The sequence below is a fragment of the Suncus etruscus genome, chromosome 5 (assembly GCF_024139225.1).
Source record: "Suncus etruscus isolate mSunEtr1 chromosome 5, mSunEtr1.pri.cur, whole genome shotgun sequence".
NCBI lineage: Eukaryota > Metazoa > Chordata > Mammalia > Eulipotyphla > Soricidae > Suncus > Suncus etruscus.
Genome location: NC_064852.1, coordinates 117,786,095 through 117,794,460, shown reverse-complemented (window position 1 = coordinate 117,794,460; position 8,366 = coordinate 117,786,095).

The window sequence follows — 8,366 nt, the reverse complement described above, 5'->3', positions numbered from 1 at the left end:
ACTTCTGACTTTAGGCCTTCCAACCATATTGATTTGACTTTCGTTCATGATGTTAGAAAGGAATATGTATTCCTTTTTTTTTTTTTGCATGTAATTATCAGTTTTCCTATTACCATTTGTTGAAGAGATTTTCTTTGCCCCACTTTATATTTTTTGGACTTTTATTAAAGTGCGGGGTCCTGAAGCCCCCCAGGGGGGCCCGGCCAGCAGGAATTAGCTGGGAAGGCTCCTCAGACGACCGCACTTCTATTTTGCTGAGTAGAAGCACAACCACACTGTAAAAAATCTGAGAGAGGTTAATAATAACGACCCAAGGCAATGTCTCACTGCTCAAAGGCGTTTATTGGGATACAGCTCCTTCTTTTATAGTGAAGGAGAAGGGGGCAGTACAAAGGTGATGTCAGTCATTCTTTTGGCATGAAAATTACTTCATTATTCCAAATAAGGCAAATGGGCAATACTTCTTGCAGTATCCATGGAAACATCTTGTGACCTTCTAGCTGCATTTCTAACTGCTTAACAGATATAAGGTGGGGGCAATGTTCTTACAGAAATAATTTTTACAGACAATGTAACATATACACAATAATGAATGTCTTGTTAACTCAGGGATATGGTTAAGGGAGTAAGGCCTCATTTCTGGGAATGGTACTGGGCCGTGTTGCTCTCCTCCGGGCTACAAGATTAATTATACTTTGCAGCTGCACATTCCTTTCTCTTTGGCTCAAAAACTTACAGCAAGACTGCATGTAGCCTTTAGGTAAAAAGGCTGGGTTATGGCAGAAAGAACAGCAAAATGGCCTCAAACAAGTCACAGTCCCCAACATTAAAGAGTAGCTCTCCATGGACTGGAGCAATAGGACAGCAGTAGGGCATTTGCCTTGCATGTGGCTGACCCAGGATGGACCTGGGTTCAATTCCCGGTGTCCCATATGGTCCCCCTAGCCAGGAGCGATTTCTGAGTGCATAGCCAGGAGTAACCCCTGAGCATCACTGGGTGTGGCCCTAAAACAACAAAACAAAAAGATTAGCTGTCCATATAACAGAGAACCAATTTATATATTCTTTATTCTATTTGTTGGTCTGAGAGTTTGTCCTTTGTAGTACTATACTACTTTAATTATTACAGCTTTATAATACCATTTGAAACTAGGAAAAGCAAAACACCAAGTTTTAAAATAAAATTGCTTTGACTATTAGAAATAGTGACATTTTCAGGAGTGTTTGTTCTATTCCCTTGGAGCATGTCCTGGGTAATTTATTTTAAAATAGAAACTGCATTGAATTTTTACAGTTGTTTGGGCAGTGTTACCATTTGACTATGTGAGTTTTGCCTACCATTTATTGAGCTTATTTATTCTTTTTAAAGAGCCACACTGTGGTTTTCATTGTCCTTTGTATTGTTTTTATTTATTCTAATTCATTAATTTTCTACTTTTTCTTTCTTAACTTCCTTTCTTCTGCTTGCTTTGGGTTCCTTTTGTTCATTCTTTTCTAGTTGAATAAGCTATGTAGTTAGGCTATTTATGTGGTCTTTTTCTTGCTTCCAGATGAATGGTTGCATAGCTATGACTGCTCCCCTTAATACTGCTTTTGCTTTGGCCTATAAGTTCTGATATCTCATATCCTCATTCGCATTTAGTTTCATTAGTCTTTTAATCTTTTTATTTCTTCTTATACTCATTTATTGTTCAGTAGTGAACTGTTTAGTATCCAAGCATTTGAATCCAAATTTGAGTCCCAATTTGAGTCCCTCAAATTTTTCTTTGTGATTAACTTCTATTCCAATACATCATAGTCTGAGATGATAGTTGTTATCATTTCTATCCTCTTAATGTAAGAAGGTGTGTTCTGTGGCTCAGCATGCTATATCTTTGAGACTGTCCCATCTGCATTGGAGAAAATTGTGTATTTGACTTTGGGAGCAGATAAAAGACCCAATATATGTCTGCTAAGCCCACCTTCTCCATTTTTTCCTTCAAAGTCAGTGTTTCTTTGTTGAGTTTTAGTTTAGTTGATCTATTCTACAGTGATAAAGCATTTTTGAAGTCTTCAAATACAATTGTGTTGCTATCAATCTTCCTTCAATTTTATTAGTAGTTGTTTTAAATATTTTTGATGGCCCCTTATTAGGTACATAAACACTTAAGAGTGTGGATCCTTCTTGATGTACATGTCCCTTGATGATTAAAAATAATCATCTCTGAGATACTTCCTGAAATAAAATGTATGAATAGTCAACAGGCATGTGAAAAAGTGATCATCAGCACTCATGATCAGAAAATAAAAGCAACAAGGAGTTAGCAGCATATCATGCCAATGAGAATGGCACATCACCAAAAGTCTGGAAATAGCCAGTATTGGTAGTGATGTCATAAGAAAGGAGCCCCTATCCACTGTTTGTAGGAATGTCTTCTGGTGCAACTATTATCAAAAGCCATATGGAGATCCATCCAAAAAATTTGAATAGGGGTTGGAGCCATAGCACAGTGATAAGGTGTTTGCCATGAATGCAGGTAATCCAGGATGGACCTCTGTTCGATCCCCCAGCTTCCCATATGGTACCCGGAGCCAGGAGCGATTTCTGAGTGCATAGTCAGGAGTGGCCCCTGAGCATCACCAGCATGGCCCCAAAACAAATAAATAAATAAATAAACAAAAACGGGAATAGAAGAACCATATAATCCAGGGATACTATATTTGGGAACTATCTACAAAGTACAAAAATATTAATTCAAATTGAGGTATGTACACATATGTGCATCCTCACATTTAATACAATAGCCAAGAAAAGGAAACAATACAAACACCTAAATACAAATAGAATCATAAGTTGTGGAACATATCCATAATAGAATAATTTACATCTCTAAGAAAGAACAACATCATGCAAGTTGTAGCAACATGGATGGACCTAGAGGATTTCATGCAGAGTCAAGTCTGTCAGAGGGAAGGGACAAATACAGAATAATGTCTTATAAGTGGGATTGAAAGATATGTAACAAGGCAGCAACAAAGGTCCAAAGCCAATATAAAGGGAGAATTGATACACAATTGTGTTGGGGAGACTTGGCAGGGAGAGGTCTTGGGATCCTGGAAAGAAGGAGGGAACATGCTGGTGATGAGTGTGTTGTTAGAATTATGGGCATCAGAATCATTAAAAAATAACATTATAAACCAGAAAAATCTAAATTGACATTAAAATATTTAAAAATTAAAAAAGCTTACTCCAGCTTCATGATCAGGGGTCACTCTTGGTGGGGTTTGGGGAATTTACATGGGAATAATCTGGGGATTGAACCATAGTGGACTTCTTGGTAACCAGTCTAAGATAGATTTTGTTTTGTTTAGTCTGTTTTGTTTTTGAGATTTTTGTTTTTCTTTGTTTTGGTTTTTGTTTTTTTTGTGTTTGGGCCACACCCGGCATCCCACAGGGTTACTCATGGCTCTGTGCTTAGAAGTCACTCCTGGCAGGTTCAGGGGACTATGTAGGATGCTGGGGATTAGTAAGCAAATGCCTTACTAAAGTGTTCTCATCTTGTCTCTGTTCCCTGTTTAGTCTGTTTCTTTGTTTTATTTCATTATAACCCTCATATAACTAATTTGTTCTTTCATTCAGACCTTTTTTTTGGTTCTTGGGTCACACCTGGCAGTGCTCAGGGGATACTCCTGGCCTCCTGGTTCTATGCTCAGAAATTGCTCCTGGCAGGCTCAGGGGACCATATGGGATGCCGGGATTCAAACCACTGACCTTCTGCACACAAGGCACACACCTTGCCTTCATGCTATCTCTCCAATCCCTATCCTTATTTATTCTTAAAGAATCTTTTACAGACTTTGCTTTAAAGGGAAGTATACATTGAATGACACAATTTCCCCCACCCTGCCTTTATTTTACATAAAGATGCTCTAACTCCTTCCCAAACACACAGTTTGACAGTGGAAGATGAAAAGGATGAACTAATCCATGGTGATGTGAATATGTAAAGAATAGAACATTGTTTGTTTGTTTGTTTTAGACAGCATACCCAGAGGTGCTGAAGTTTTACTCTGGCCTTGTGCCTAGGGATCACTCCTTAGAAACTTGGGGAACCAATATGGAGATTCCTCCAAAAACTGGAACTTGAGTTCCCATATGATCCAGATATATCACTCCTAGGGTTATACCCTAGGAACACAGCAATACAATACAAAAATCCCTTCCTCACACCTATATTCATTGAAGCACTATTTACAATAGCCAGACTCTGGAAACAACCAAGATGCCCTTCAACAAATGAATGGCTAAAAAAACTGTGGTACATATACACAATGGAATATTATGCAGCTGAAGAAAAATTAGCAGATGATCTATATCAAATGCATCCCAGAGTTTAGATTTCATGAAAAGAAACAGATGCAACAGCCTCTAATTTGTTTGAAACATTTTAAATCAATGTTTTATTTTTAGTAGTGAACAGTACTGACTCTCCCTGGAGTGCTCCTTAGGTGAAGAGGAGAATGTGTTCTGTTGGACCCTCTCTGGGCACCTTTTCATTTGGCAACACTCTCTGTGAAGCCTGAGCCAATGACCTGGCCTGACCCTTTCTCTATGATTAATCAGCCACCCAAAGACCACTGGCTGATTCTACCAATAACTTTCCTGACAATTTCCACTCTCTTCTGGGTTTATTCCCAGAGGAACTGGAAGTCTGAGAATACACCAGAGTGTGTTCTGCTTAGTGAAACTTGAAGGCTTTAGATTGGTTTTTGTCCTGCTCAAATGGGGCCTTTTTTATTTTATAGGTAGCTGCTCTGCTTCTCTCTATTTAATGTCTGATAAATGCTCTCTAAATCCCTGGTAAGCTCTAGCCAGGGACACATGTGTAGATTCATGTGCACTCAACCCATTCGCTGGTGGAAATCTAGAAAAGAGTTTTCCGGTGGAAAAAATCTATTTGAAAACTGAGTCCTTCTCTTTCTAGGTGACCCAGTAACTCTGGCATCGTCCAACCCATTGGAAGCATTGGCTAATCCCAGTGAAAATGTTTGGATCGACTTCTCACCAACTAGGAGATGGTCCTTAACAACGTTGGAAATTCTAAAATGTTAACTTTATCTTCAGTCTTCTTCTCTATGTAATGTTCTAGATTCTTCTCACCTATTTCTATAAATATCAGAAGAGATGTCTTTTCTTTTTCTTTTTCTTTGAGCCACCCCTGGCAGTGCTTAAGCACTAATCTCTGCTCTGTGTTTAGGGATTATTTATGGAGGGAACATGTGGTGCTGAGAGATTGGATCTGAGCTTCCTGATTGACAGAAAACATTCAGTCCTTTAAATTGCTTCTCTGTTTCTTTTTTATTTATTTTTATTTTTTGGGCCACACCCGGTGATGCTCAGGGTTTACTCCTGGCTATGCACTCAAAAATGACTTCTGGCTTGGGGGACCATATGGGATGCTGGGGGATTAAACTGCAGGGTTCATCCTAGCTTAGCTCATGCAAGGTAGATGCCTGACCACTTGTGCAACCACTCTGGCCCCTCTCTGTTTTTTTTAATTAATTATTTTATTTTATATTTTGTGAAACTTATACTTACTGCCTTCAGGGGCTACTTTTGATTTGGTGTTCAGTGTTCACTTTTGGTGGTATGACAGGAATATGCATTGCTGGGCTTGAAACTTGGTTCTTCTGTATGAAGAACCAAAATACTAATCCTTCTGGTAAGCTCCTTGGCCCCTCAAGAATGTATTGGCCTTTGGTGATAGACATGCTTTATTTTCCATTCAGTGAAGTATTCAAACTGCCTGATTTACAGAGACAATAATTTCTTTTTTTTGTTAATATTGTTTTTTGCTTGGATCAAGATTTTCCATGTTTTCAGGAGTTCAACTGAAGGCAATTCAGCTAATGTGAAGCATATACTGCTTATTATTGACTTCAAAATAAATTACATATATTTATAAATTCATATTGTGATTGCTTATATTTTTATTTTTATTAATAAAGCACAAAAGATATTTACCTATTTATCATGAATCTGGTATTGTAGAATACTACCATCTTGAAAAGACACCTGTATACATGTGCACATACACATATGCATATATATGTTTGTAGACCACACTTGGCAGTGCTCAAGGTTTACTTCTAGCTTTCACTTAGGAATCACACCTGGAGATACTCAAGGGAGCAATATGGGATGCCAGGGATTGAATGTAGGACAACTAGAAACAAGACAAGTGCCCAAAGTACTGTATTTGCTTTATATCCTATGTGTATGTATATATATATATTTTTTTTAAATATATATATGTATATCTTATTCGTTTTTCAGGGTTTTTTGTTTTGTTTTGTTTTTGGGTTACACCCAGTGATACTCAGGGCTCACTCCTGGCTCTGCTCTTAGGAATATCTATTAGAGGGCTTGGGAGATCATATGGAATGTTGGGGATTGAAATAGGATTGGCTTTATGTAAGGCAAAGTCCTATCCACTGTGCTATTGCTCCGACTCCATGGGAGAAAAATGTTGAGGACATGGTAGGGTCTCATGGTAAAGGGTCCTCACTGCTTGAGGGAAGGAGACATCTAGGAAGTAAGAAGAAGCAGAACTGGTGAGTCTACACTGTACACTCCACCTAGCTGATGGATACCACCACAATACAGAAAAAATTCACAATACAAGTGTGAAAATGGAAAAACAACGCATGCCAACATCAGGCATAGAGAATGAAGATGGCAACTCTGATATCCCCAAAACAGCCAACTATCTAGTTAGTCGCTTAGATATGCATTTTAGAGAAGAAATATGGATGATGTTCACAGAACTCAAAGTATAAATCGAGTTGAACAGAACACTAATAAGAACCAAGAGGATATAAAGATAGAAATCAGAAAACTCCAAACTGAAATAACAGGTATGAAAAACTCAGTAGATGAATTGAAAATCTCAATAGAAAGCCTCTCCAATAGGGTAACAGCAGCTGAGGATAGAATTAGTGAGCTGGAAGATGAGATGCATAACAACTCCATACAGTAGAAGAGACTGGAAAAAAAAACCCCCTTAAAACAAATGATCAGACAATGAAAAAAATTACTCAAAGAATGTGAACAGATGAAAATAGAAGTCTTTGATAAGGAACAGCTTAAGAATCATTGAAGTCCAGAGACCCAGGAAGAAAATCCCCAGGAAGAATTAACAGTCAAGGACATCATTACAGAGAAACTACCAGAGCTAAAGACTACTTGCAACCAAATCCTGCATGCCCAAAGAGTACCAGCTAAAAGAGACCCAAGGAAAATCACCATAAGACACATCCTAGTCACAATGACAAATCCCACAGATAGGGTTAGAATACTAAAAGCAGCAAGATCAAAAAGAGAAATTACATTCAAGGGAGCATCCTTGAGATTACAGCAGACTTGTCACAAGAAACCCTCAAGGTCAGAAGGCAATGGTGGGACATAGTGACAAAACTCAATGAAATAAATGCTTCACCTAGAATAGTGCACCCAGCCAGACTCACTTTCAGGTTTGAAGGAAGTATACATAGCTTCAAGGATAAAAAGCAACTCAGCAACACCGTTTTTACTATGCTCCTTTGACTCTAAACCTTAAAAAAAACCCTCTTAAACTTTTGAGATTAACTTAAACTAATATGCATGTGCATGGAAATGTAAAAAACTACTATGTCTTCAAGATTAAGGAGTTACATATATTTTATGGCTTTAGATTGCTTTGTGTACTGCTAAGAAAATTTATAATGTACTACAATCTGGGGTCTTGAGGGACAAAGTAATTGTACATGGGTTCTGTTTTATCTTTCTTTGATTGTAAGTTTAAAATTAAGGTGTCAGCAGGGGGATTTCTTCTGAGAACTCTGTTTTTGGGTGATTGTCCTTCCACTGTAACTTTACCTTGTCCTCTTCCTTTACATCATTGTTCACATAACTAAAATAAATAAATAAATAAATAAATAAAATAAACAAAAAACTCAGAAACTTTTCAGACTCAAAATCAGCCTTAAAAGAAAAACTGAAAGGTCTACTTTAAGACAAGACTGACCAACAAACACACCAAACTTCTACACAGATATGGCATTAAATCCCATGACAATTATCTCTCTCGATGTCAATAGACTAAATGCACCAGTTAAAAGACACAGAGTGGCTAAATGGATCAAAAAATTAATCCAACCATCTGCTGCCTACAAGAAACATACCTGAATACTCAGAACAAACATAGGCTCAAAATCAAGGGCTGTAGGAAAATCATCCAAGCAAATAACACCCTTAAAAAAGCTTGAGTGGCCATACTAATATCAGATGATACAAACTTTAGACTCAGAAAAGTTGAAAGGGACAAAGATGGACATTTTATACTAAT